Source organism: Pongo pygmaeus, chromosome 16 (assembly GCF_028885625.2).
Source record: "Pongo pygmaeus isolate AG05252 chromosome 16, NHGRI_mPonPyg2-v2.0_pri, whole genome shotgun sequence".
In the NCBI taxonomy this organism is placed as follows: domain Eukaryota; kingdom Metazoa; phylum Chordata; class Mammalia; order Primates; family Hominidae; genus Pongo; species Pongo pygmaeus.
Genome location: NC_072389.2, coordinates 43,111,946 through 43,124,775, shown reverse-complemented (window position 1 = coordinate 43,124,775; position 12,830 = coordinate 43,111,946). Strand labels below are relative to the sequence as shown.

At 38.8% G+C, this 12,830-nt stretch overlaps 1 long non-coding RNA gene across 1 annotated transcript in view; it reads left to right on the top strand.

Moving 5' to 3' along the window:
* Window positions 1-12,830, top strand: part of LOC134738281 (uncharacterized) — a 235,776-nt gene that overhangs the window by 142,613 nt on the left and 80,333 nt on the right. The gene's annotated exons all lie outside the window — the stretch shown is intronic.

Genomic DNA, 12,830 nt, shown 5'->3' with positions numbered 1-12,830 from the left:
TCATTTGCTAATTCCAGAATCCACTCCCTAAACCTTTTCTAATAAAAGTACTGCCTGAAAGTCAGCACAGGGAGACAGATTTGAGTTGGATTCCTGTGTCCTTGTTAGCAGACCTACAGTAAAAAGCCTTTTTTTGTCCTCACAAACCTTGTGTCATAGTATTGGCTTCCAGCACATTGGGCAGTGACACTCTTTTGCTTGGTGACACTGCCATGAGGAAACATAAACAGGTGAAGGAGGTAAGAGTGAATGCAATGTGTATATGTGTTTTGTGTATGGTGGGGGGGTTGTTGCAAGTATAATTAGGGTGGTGCACAAAAAGCGACTGAGCATTCTCAGACCCGTAAGTGGGGTGTAGATGTGGTAAGAAGCTTGGTGGATAAGAGAAGCCCTCCAGTTGTGCTGAGGTGGACACAGAGTCCAGCAGATCTAGGAGCATGAAGGGAAGGCATGAAAACCCAAAGCTTTTCCTGTGATGCTTCCTGGGTACCTAGCTCTTCCTTGTACCTGCCACCATCTTAGGAAAGAGCAGCACTCTGGAGAGGGAGAATCTCCTTAAAAGACTGAGAAATTACCTGAAAGAGAATTTTAAACTGGAAAATTTTATGACATCTCAAACTGGCTTTATTGAGTCTTTTCTGCCAACTTTAGGAACAAGAGCTGGAGGGGAAGGTATGATCAGTTGCAGAATCTAAAGAATATAGTTCTGCATACCTGAAGCTATGTACCTTTGATAAGATTCTGTACCATTGTAACTTTTTGTGTATGCAAGTCACGGAAACTTGTGAAGTTTTGGATCTCTACTTAGTAAGGACCACATTGAGTTGATTTGTGAGCCAGAGTGACTTCTTAACATACTGTAGTTTCCAATAAACTATTTGTAAAATTAATGGCCTCTGATGACCCCCATTACCGTCTCCCTTCTTCCTGAAAGAAGGCATTTCATTGCTTTATGAAGCTGTACACAGAAGAGTAATTAAGTAACAATTCAGGCCAATGGCCTCTCCCAGGAATTAATGGTAGGGAGAGTTCATTAACCCCAGCTGGTTATAGCTTCTGCAGGAAATGCCCTGGACCAAGGTTATGAAAGCTGTTAATGGATTGGACAGGGACTTTAACTGGGATAAAAATAAAGCTCGATCTCCTTCCTGGGGAGCTTTTCTCCTTGAGAGGCTACCGAAGGCAAGCTGGTATGAGCAGCAGAACCCCAAGCTTGAGGCCTTGTGTGGGATGAGGACAACAGATTGCTATCACTGGGAATTGTTAAATCAAGGTAAAAACAGGGCCTTGGGGGCAAATTAAGGTGTTTGAGATAAGCCTTCCTGCTATTCGGGAGATGGTTTGATTAACACCCAGCGCAGCTTTAGAGCAGCTGTTTTTGCCTTGTTAACTTTTCGGTGCCATGCTTTGCCCCATTCTGTGGAGTTGCTGAGAGACCCCATCCCTATAAAAGCATTCAAAGATTTTATTTGTATAAGCATTATAATTTTCAGTATAAGCAAAATATAAAAAAACTTATATTTTGACCCTTTATAAAGCAGTATTCAAAATAAAAAATATAAGAAAAATAAGGACAAGAGGGAATAACTATCTCGCTGGGATTAAAAAGCAATATTAAAAAATCTCCCATATGTATGACTGTACCCAGAACATTTTCTGACTCATTCTTCTGGAAGGCTGGAAAAGTGCAACAGGAGAAGGGAATTTTCTTGATTGTAACATGGAGATGCTAGTATGGAGCAGTTATTCATGTATGCTTCATATTAGTAACTTTTTTAAATTTTCAATGAGGTCATTTCATCACAGGTAACAAATGCTTGGTCACTGCTTTAATTACCCTTTGCTTTATTTTAAATTTGCTTCCCTAACTTTTATCTTTAAAATTTGCAATTAGTTAGTGATAATTAAATGGAGGATTCCTAAAAAAGAATAACTGGAATAACTTACATGCAAAGTCTTATAAAAAATTTACACTGACTTCCAATGTAACTTTATACTCTTTTCTCAGGTCTTCAAGCTCTGTGTTCTTTCTGCCATATATAGAAAACACAATCACTTAATTTTTTATTAGTCTTATTTGATAATTGTAGAGAATCTTCCATACTTTGAGACTTTGGGGCATCTTTTGTTTAACCAAAGTAATATTGTGCTGAGATAGTCATGCTATAAGTGACATCATTAATTTAGCTTTGGCTGCATACCTATCATTCTTTTGTTTAACAAATATTTTTATTGAGCATCTATTATGTACTGACCTAGATAATGGGATAACCCCTGGATGACTACTCAGTTTCATAAGGGAGACAGACGTGTACACAGTATGGCCCTACAATGTGATAAATGTCATACTGAAGAAAGGTAGAAAGTAGGTAGAAAGTGCTTTAGAATACAGAGAAGAAACATCTAGCTTTAAGTGATTTGGGGAAGCTTCCACGAGAAGGCAACTTTGGGTTAAGTTAACCCTAAAGGAAGGGAATAACTTTACCAGATAATGCAAAGGACATGGTAAGAGGAGGAAAACAACTGGTTCAAAGGCACAGTATGCTCAGTGTACAATAAAGAAGTCACTGTAGTTTCTGTCTAGAGCAGTGCATACCAATGTGTGTTACGTGAACAACTAGTGGTGTAACATGACACAGAGATCAACTTTTTAATTTTAAAAAGTTAATTTCAAGAGTATTAGTCAAATATTTAGTAAAATTGAAAGTAGCACATTAAAACTTGACTAAAAGACATTGCTTAGCATGAGGATAATTTTAAGTAAAACCATTACTTGGTTTATAGAAAAATATTAAGTTGATAGCAATTCTGGGGGAACGTAAATGTAGCAAACACTGTGAAAGTGGTGTGTGAGTGGCTGAAGTCTGGGAAACAGCTCTAAGAGTGTATGTGGCATGGCATGGTGGGGAAGAAACAGCTATGTTGGCTGAGGAGCACCACGTGTGTGTGCTGCAGTCTTTAGGCTTCACCTTGAAAGCTCCTGAAGAGGCACTTGAGACTTCTAAGAAAAGAGTGGTAAAATCATTGTCTTTGAGAAAGATAACTCAGGGGCAGTGAAGGATGGATATAAGGAAGGAGTCCTCTCCTTATCCCCATGCTTGTCTGTGCTATGCATTCAGATTAGATGTCTGAGGGGAGATGTATTACCCATTTATAAATGGATTATTTCCATTTATAATGGAGGCTCAAGTTTTTTTTCTTTCCTCCAACCAAAAAGAGTACATTTGGAAATTTATTTTTGTTTGTTATCTTTTCTTTTTTTCCTTTGATTTTAATTGACACATAATAATTCTATACATGTATACAAGTTTTTACCATGGATTTTTTCCTATTGAAAATAATATATTGGAAGTTTTCCCCCTTTATATTATTTATACTCTGGTTGGTTTTTAAAGGCAATACTGAGTGTTCTTCTACATGCACAAGGTCTGTCAAACTGTCAGTGAGAGTTTTTACCTCTGACTTGCTGACCTTGGCCTGATTATATAATCATTGGCTGAACAAGTGCTCGTCCATAGATTGTTTGGTCTCCCATTGTTCTTTAAATTTATTTATTTTTTCCAACTGGGACTAATTCTTCCTCCAAATGGAAACTTGGAAATCCCATGACATTTTCTGGTTGCTTCCAGTCACAGAGCAATGTTCCAGTTCAATAATCAAGAAATCTGATATCATGCAGTAATCAAACCTCTGAACTTGGTATAGAGTTGAGTATTCAACCCTCTGGCAGATGAGGTGTACTATAGGCAGAAAAGCTGTAACTGAGGAAGGGGGCTTTGTTTATTTATCTCTTTCCACATGGAGCACATCTGCTCTTCCCTCCCACCAAGCTGGCTATGATGATGAACATATACCTACTACATAGGAGAGGGAAGGGGACTTAAAGTTCTTACTTGCTCTTATAGATGTTTTGGAGGTTGCCCAGCCAGTATCTTGGTGTAACTGGGATCTGTAGCCTTGACCTGGGCAGTAGCATGTCTAATCTAGCGCTTCACTTGCTTCTCTACTAACCGCAAGACTTTTGTCATTTTGTCAGCATCCCTTTGCTGGTCTCTTGCCCTTTTAGGTGACCATGATTGGCCACATAATTTTCAAGACCCAGTGCAAAATAAAATTGCAGGGCCCCTTGCTCAGAAATGATTAAGAATTTCAAGCCAGGGAAAACAGAACATCAAATTAAGCACAGATTCGTTTTGAATGTGGGTCGCTGTGTAGCTGCACAAGTTCCATGTCCATGAAGCTGGCCCTGCAGGTGGGTTTCATGAATAAGACCTTGACAGTCCTTTGCAGGAAAGGCACACTCACACATTCTTTGTCTCTAAACAGGCTCTGGAATGCAGACCAATTCCCAGTTTTTCACTCTGATGTCAAAGCTGCTAGCTAATCTTTATGAAGCCCTTGGACTTTTCAGAGGGGAGTCAGATAGCAGTACCCAGTGTTCACTGGGATTTAGAGGAAATATAGTAAGATGTCCTAGTGGGCTTTCTAAAACCTTTTATCTTGTATTAGTTTTCTATGCCACTATGACAGATTACCACAAGTCTTGTGACTTAGCACAATGCAAATCTACTATTGTACAGTTTTAGAGGTCAGAAGTCTGAGATGGCTGTCACTGGGTGATATGGTTAGGCTTTTTGTCCCCACCAGAATCTCATCTTGAATTGTAATCCCTATAATCCCCATGTGTCAAGGGAGAGAATGAGTGGAAGTAATTGAATCATAGGGGCTATTTCCCCCATGCTGTTCTTATGATAGCGAGGGAGTTCTCATGAGATCTGATGGTTTTACAAGGGGTTCTTCCCCCTTCACTCAGCACTTCTTCCTGCCACCTTGTGAAGAAGGCGCCTTGCTTTCCCTTTGCCTTCTGCCATGATTGTAAGTTCCTGAAGCCTCCCCAGCCATGCTGGACTGTGAGCCAATTAAACCTTTATCCTTTATAAATTACCCAGTCTCAGGCAGTTTTTAATAGCAATGTGAAAACAGACTAATACACTGGGGTAAAATCAAGGTGATGGCAGAGCTGCATTCCTTCTGGAGGCTCTAGGAAAGAATATATTTTCTTGCCAGTTACAGCTTCTAAAGGCCACCTGCATTCCTAATGTGTGGCCCTGTCATTCATCTTTGCAGCCAGGAGTATGGAATCTTTAAATCTCTCTGGGATTCTCTCAACTTTACATCCATTGGCATATTGCTTCTCTCACTCTGACCCTCCTGCCTCCCTCTTATAAAAACCTTTATGATTACATGTGGTCCATCTGGATAATCTAGGACAATCTCTGCCTTTAAAGATGCTTAATCACATCTGCAGAGACTCTTTTTACCATATAAGGTATATTTATAGGCTGTGAAGATTAGGATGTAAACATGTTTAAAAGCTCTTTACTTAGCCTACCTCACTTACCTTGCATAGGGAGAGCAGGTCTCCCATCCTTCCTTTTGGTCCTCTTGTCTCTCTAGGTTTGGAAGGATAGCCCTTGCACCTTTCCCTTTGGTGCTATAGAGTCACAACACAGCCCTCTGAAGAGATTGCTTTTCTAATCTTGGCTCAACTTTGTTTATTACTTTTTTAAAAATTATTTTTGATTGATAAATCGTAATTGTATACATTTATGAGGTACAATGTAATGTTTTGATATATGTATATAATATGATGTGATTAAGTCAAACTGATTAGCTTATCCATCACCTCACTTACCTGTCATTTTTTATAGTGAGACATCTAAAATGGAGTCTCTTAGTTATTTTGAAATATATATTACTATTGACTGTAGTCACCCTACTGTGCAATAAATCTCAAAATATATTTCTCCTGTCTATCTGAAACTTTGTACCCTTTAACCAACAACTTCCTATTCCCTCTTTTCCCACCCCCAGCCTCTGGTAACCATCCTTCTACTCTCCAATTCTGTGAGTTCAACTTTACTAAATTCCACATATAAGGGAGATCCTGTGGTATTTGTCTTTCTGTCCTGACTTGTTTCACTTAGCAAAATGTCCTAAGGATTCATCTATGTTGTTGAAAAGACAAGGTTTCCTTCTTTTTTAAGGTTGAATAATGTCTCATTGTGTGTGTGTGTGTGTGTGTGTGTGTGTGTGTGTGTATCACATTTTCTTTATCCAGTCATCTGTTGATAGACACTTAGGTTGTTTCCATAATTTGGCTTTTCTGAATAGTGCTGCAATGAACATGGAGTAGTACAAATATCCCTTTAATATATTGATTTCAGTTCCTTTGGCTATATACCCACACATGGGATTATGGATAATATAGTAGTTCTATTTTTAGTTTTTTGAGAAACTTTGATACTATTTTCCACAATAACAGTACTAATTTACATTTCTCGCCAATAATGTTTAAAAGTTTCTGTTTCTCTGCACCCTCTTCAGTGTGTATCTCTTATCTTTTTGATAAAAGCCATTCTAACAGGTGTAGGGTGATTCTTATTTGCATTTCCCTAATGAGGAATAATGCTGAGCATTTTCTCATGCACTTATTGGCCATTTTTAAGTCTTCTTTTGAGAAATGCATGTTCACATCTTCTGCACATTTTTTATTGTCTTTCTTTGTGTGTGTGTGGTGGTCTGTTCAGATTTTATATTTTCTCATGACTCAGTTGTGGTAGCTTGTATGTGTCTAAGAATTTATCTGTTTCTTCTAGGTTATAATATTTGTTAGTATAAAATTATTCATGGTAGTTTCTAATGATCATTTATATTTTGGTGGTATCAGTTGTAATGTCTCCTCTTTCATTTATAATTTCTATCTTAACTTCCTAGTTAGTATAGCTAAAGGTTTGTCAATTGTGTTTATCTTTTCCAAAAAAAAATTGCTAACTCTTAGCTTCATTAATTTTTTTTTCTATTGTTTTCCTGATGTCTATTTTATTTATTTCTTCTCTGACCTTGGTTATTTCCTTCCTTATGCTAATTTTGGGCTTAGTTCATTCTTCCTTTTTCTAGTTCCTTGAAGTGTAATGTTAAATCTAAGATTGTTTATTTGGGATCTTTCTTTTTTTTTCCTGAGACACCTCACTCTGTTGCCCAGGCTGGAGTGCAGTGGCACAATTTTGACTCATTTCAACCTCAAGCTCCCAGGTTCAAGTGATCCTTTTACCTCAGCCTCCCAAGTAGCTGGGACTACAGGGCACACACCACCATGCCCAGGTAATTTTTGTATTTTTGATAGAGGTGGGGTTTTGCCATGTTGCCCAGGCTGGTCTCAAACTCCTGGGCTCAAGCAATCCACCAGCCTTGGCCTCTCAAAGTGCTGGGATTATAGGTGTGAGCCACTGCACCTGGCCCCTTCTTTTTCTGATATAGATGTTTATCACCATAAATTTCTCTCTTAGAAATGCTTTTGCTCCATCTCAAATGTTTTGGTATGTTGTGTTTCCAGTTTAGTTTGTCTCAAGGTAATATTGATTTCATTTTTTATTTGTTCTGTGACATATTGTTTGTTTAGGAGCGTGTTGTTTAAGTTCCACATATTTGTGTATCTTCCAAGATTTCTCCTGTTATTGATTTCTAGTTTTATGCCACTGTGATCTAAAAAGATATTTAGTATGATTTAAATCATCTTATATTTGTTCAGATTTGTTCTGTGGACTAGCATATGACCTATCCTGGAGAATGTTCCATGTGCACTTGAGAAAAATGTGAGTTTTGCTGCTGTTGGATGGAATGCTCTGTGTATGTCTATTAGGTCTGTTTGATCTAATGTGCAACTCAAGTCCAATCTTCTTTCCTGATTTTCTGTCAAGATGATCTATTTTTGAAACTAGGATATCGAGGCCCCCTACTATTACAGTATTGAAATCTATCTTTCCCTTCAGATCATTCAATAATTGCTTTATATATTTAGGTGCTATGATGTTGGGTGCCTATATATTTATAATTGTTATGAGTTCATTACATACAATGAAGGTGAACTAACACCTTCATTGTGTGTAATAACCTTTTTTACCTCTTTTTATGGTTTCTTACTTAAACTCTACTTTGATGTAAGCATAGCTCCCCCTACTCTCTTTTGGTTTCTATTTGTGTGGAATATCATTTTCCATCTCTTTACTTTCAGTCTGTGTTCTTACTAGTAAAGTAGGTCTTTTGTAGACAGCATATGGTTGGATTTTTAAAAAAAATCTATTTAGCCATTTGGTCTTTTTATTAGAAAATTTAATCTAATTTCATTCAAGGTAATTATTGACAAGTAAGAACATACTACTGCCATTTTGTAATTTGTTTTCTGATTCTGTTGTAGATTTTTTTTTCTTCCTCTCTTGCTATCTTCGTGTGTGATGTGATGATTTTCCATGTTGATGTGCTTTGAATCCTTTCCTTTTCTATTTTGTGTGACTACTATAGGTTTTGCTTTGTGGTTACCATGAGGCTTATCTAAAATATCTTATCCTTAAAGCAAGCTAGTTTAAGATGACAACTACTTGTCTTTAATCATAATAAAAAACTCTAACACTTTCACCCTTCCCTACCTTTTATGATTTTGATGTCAAAATATACATTTGTTTTTGTAATTTTCACTCCTTTACAACTTGTGATAGCTATAGTTGTTTTTAATACTTCTGTCTTTTAAATCTCCTAGTAGGGATAAAATTATTTGCACACATTCTTACAGAATAAAAGAATTCTGAGTATGGCTATGTATTACTTATACCATAGAGGTTTTCTTTTACTTTATATGTTTTTTGTTATTAATTAGCAGATTTTCATTTCAGCTTAAAGAACTAAAGAACTCCCTTTAGTAATTCCTGTAAAACAGGCCTAATTGTGATGAACTCTCTTAATTTTTGTTGTTGTTGTTGTTGTTGTTTTCTGGGAAATTTTAATTTCCCTCTCGTTTCTGAAGGACAGCTTTTCTGAGTAAAAAAATTAGTGTTGGCATGTTATTTTCCTTCCACACTTTTTTTTTATACTTTAAGTTCTGGGATACATTTATCAGAACGTGCAGGTTTGTTACATAGGTATACACGTGCCATGATGGTTTGCTGCACCTATCAACCTGTCATCTACATTAGGTATTTCTCCTAATCTTATCCCTCCCTTAGCCCCCGACCCCCTGACAGGCCCTGGTGTGTGATGTTCCCCTCCCTGTGTCCATGTGTTCTCATTATTCAACTCCCACTTATGAGTGAGAAAATGTGGTGTTTGGTTTTCTGTTCCTGTGTTAGTTTACTGAGAATAATGGTTTCCAGCTTCATCCATGTCCCTGCAAAGGACAAGAACTCATCCTTTTTTATGGCTGCATCATATTCCATGATGTATATGTGCCACATTTTCTTAATCCAGTCTATCATTGATGGGCATTTGGGTTGGTTCCAAGTCTTTGCTATTGTGAAGAGTGCTGCAATAAACAAATGTGTGCATGTGTCTTTATAGTAGAATGATTTGTAATCCTTTGGGCATATACCCAATAATGGGATTGCTGGGTCAAATGATATTTCTGGTTCTAGATCCTTGAGGAATCACCACACTGTCTTCCACAATGGTTGAACTAATTGACACTCCCACCAACAGTGTAAAAGCATTCATATTTCTCCACATTCTCTCCAGCATCTGTTGTCTCCTAACTAGATGATCGCCATTCTAACTGGTGTGAGATGGTATCTCATTGTGGTTTTGATTTGCATTTCTCTAATAACCAGTGATGATGAGATTTTTTTCATGTTTGTTGGCTGCATAAATGTCTTCTTTTGAGAAGTGTCTGTTCAAATCCTTTGCCCAATTTTTGATGCAGTTGTTTGTTTTTTTCTTGTAAATTTGTTTAAGTTCTTTGTAGATTCTGCATATTAGTCCTTTGTCAGATGGATAGATTGCAAAATTTTCTCCCTTCTGTAGGTTGCCTGCTTACTCTGATGATAATTTCATTTGCAGTGCAGATGCTCTTCAGTTTAATTAGATCCCATTTGTCAATTGTCTCCTTCAGCACTTTTAATATATCATATTCCTCCTCTCTCCTGGCCTGTAGGGTGTCTGCTGAGAAATCTGCTGAAAGCCATATTAAGGTTCCCTTGAATGTGGCATTTCTTATCTCTTGCTACTTTTGGTATTTTTTCTTTGTATTTGATTTTTGATAATTTGGTTATGGTGGTTATGAGGTGTCTTGGCTAATTCTTTTTTGGCCTTAATTTGATTGATGACCTCTGAGCTTTCTGTACCTGAATGTTGTCTTTCACCAGATTTGGGAAATTGTCACCCATTACTTCCTTAAATATCATTATCAGGCCTCTTCTCTCTCTTCCCCTATAGTAACTCCTATTATGTAAAGGTTAGTTTGCTTGATGGTGTCCCATAATTCCTGAATTCATCATTCTTTGCCCTTGTTTTTCTTATTACTCCTCTAACTGGAGAACTTTAAATGTCCTGTCTTCAAGCTCACTGAGTCTTCTGCTTGATGAAGTCTGCTACTGAAGTTTTTAATTGAATTTTTCAGTTCAGTTATCTGTTCTTTATCTTTAGAATTAATGTTTTTTATTGTTTCTATTTCTTTGTCAAACTTTTTTTTCATAAATTATTACCTAAGTTTTATTTAATTTTCTATTAGTATTTTCTGATAGTTCCCTGAACTTCTTTAAAATGATTATTCTGAATTCTACAGTTTTTCAAATAAGCTTATTTATACTCAAGTCCTTGTCTCAGTGTTTTTCACATTCATCTTTTGTTTTACGCTTTTCTAATTGCATAGTTAAAATATTCCAATAGCAATTAGTATATCAACTTTAGTGCTTACAGAAAGTGTTATAATAGCAGTCATGTAGAGAAACAACAATACATCATTTCATATTCAATAAGTTAAAAGATTCATTTCCCTCTGATTAAGAGTTTATTTTGAAAATTCTGGGAAGTTGCTGTTGACTTCTACTCCCTGCTTTGCATCCTGATACCTTGCAGTTTTAACATTTATATGACCTAGTTTAAAATATTCAGTGGCATCTCATGTAAGTTTTTTTCCCCCCTTTGGAAAGAGAATATTGGAGTAGATAACTCTGTGTGACCTGTTTGATTTTCTGCCCCACATTCATACAGCTGCAGATTCAGCTCTGTGCCAAGCTCTATCATTCATCATGGGGAGTCTAATTAAGGTAGAATCCAGTCAGCTTGTGCTAGGGACTGAATGTTTGTGTCCCCTAAAATTCATATGTTAAATCTCTAGCCCCCAGTGTGATGGTATTTGGAGGTGAGACCTTTGGGAGCTGATTAGGTTTAGACAAGTTCCTGCGGGTGGAGCCCCCATGCAGGAATTAATACTCTTATAAGAAGAGATAGGCATAGCTTTCCATCATGCTGGACAAGAGGCAGGACTAGATTGCAGCTCTGACTCGGATGGACAGAGCAGCATGTAGAAGCCTGCATCATGAATTTTAGCTCCAGCACGACTGCAGGAATAAATCAGGAAACCTGAGAGGACCCACAGACCCTCTGAAGGAAGTGGATTGCTCCTGCAGGACCTGGGAGACACCCCAAATACTGTGAGTGCCCAAACTGTGGAAGTTGAAAATGGAGATCCTCCGCCCCCGAATACACACCCCTACTGGGAAAACCGAAGGTCTAGTTTACAGGAGAAGATTCTGACCTTACCTGGAGCTGAGCCAATGTAGAGAGCTGAGCACAATACAGGGATAGAGTAAGCAGTGGTAAAGGCCCTGTATGGGAAAGGCCCTGTGAGCTTGCTATGTCCCCAAGCGGGCCATTCCTGTTTGGCACTACAGGGATCCTTCCGGAGGGTGGCCAGAGGTACAGGGAAAATGCCACAGGGAGAACAAAACCTCCAGCTGAATTTTGTAACAGTTTGAACTGGTCAAGAAACCTGGCCAGAACTCAGGGGAAAGCATGAATCTGGCATGCAGACTCCAGAGGATGGGGAAGAACTAAAGCCCTACTTTCTTTTGTAGCTGGGAGGCAGGTAGCTTGCAGCAAATTCTCAGCCCTGCTTGCCCACTACCTGGAAATAGACTTAGTGCTGTTGGGGGCGGGGAGCGGGGGGGTGAGCATGGTGGGAGTGAGACCAGCCCTTTGGATTGTGTGGGAACTGGGTGAGGCCTGTGACTGCTGGCTTTCCCCCACTTCCCTGACAACCAGCATGACTCAGCAGAGGCAGCCATAATCTTCCTAGGTACATAACTCCATTGACCTGGGAACCTCGCCCGCATCCCTCACAGCAGCCGCAGCAAGACCTGCCTAAGAAGAGTCTGAGCTCAGACATGCCTAGTCCTGCCTCCCACCTGATGGTCCTTTTCTACCCACCCTGGAACTGAACACAAAGGGCATATACTCAGGAGTTCTAGGGCCCTGCCCACCACTAGTTCCTCTCCATACTACTATAGCTGATGCTCTCTGGAAAGCAACACCTCCTGGCAGGAGGCCAGCCAGCACAAAAATAGAGCATTAAACCACCAAAGCTCTCACAGAGTCCATTTTACCCCCCTGCCATTTTCACCTAACCAGGTGCTGGTATCGACAGCTGAGAGACCCGTAGATGGTTCATATCACAGGACTCTGTGCAGACAACCCCCAGTACCAGCCTGGAGCCTGGTAGATTTGCTGGGTGGCTAGATCCAGAAGAGGGATAACAATAACTACAGCTTGGCACTCAGGAAGCCATATCCATAGGAAAAGGTGGAGAGTACTAATCAAAGGGACACCCCTTGAGACAAAAGAATTTGAACAACAGCCTTCAGCCCTAGACCGTCCCTCTGACAGAACCTACCCAAATGAGAAGGAACCAGAAAACCAACTCTGGTAATATGACAAAATGAGGCTCTTTAACACCCCGCAAAAAATCACACTAGCTCACTAGCAATGGATCTCAACCAAGAAGA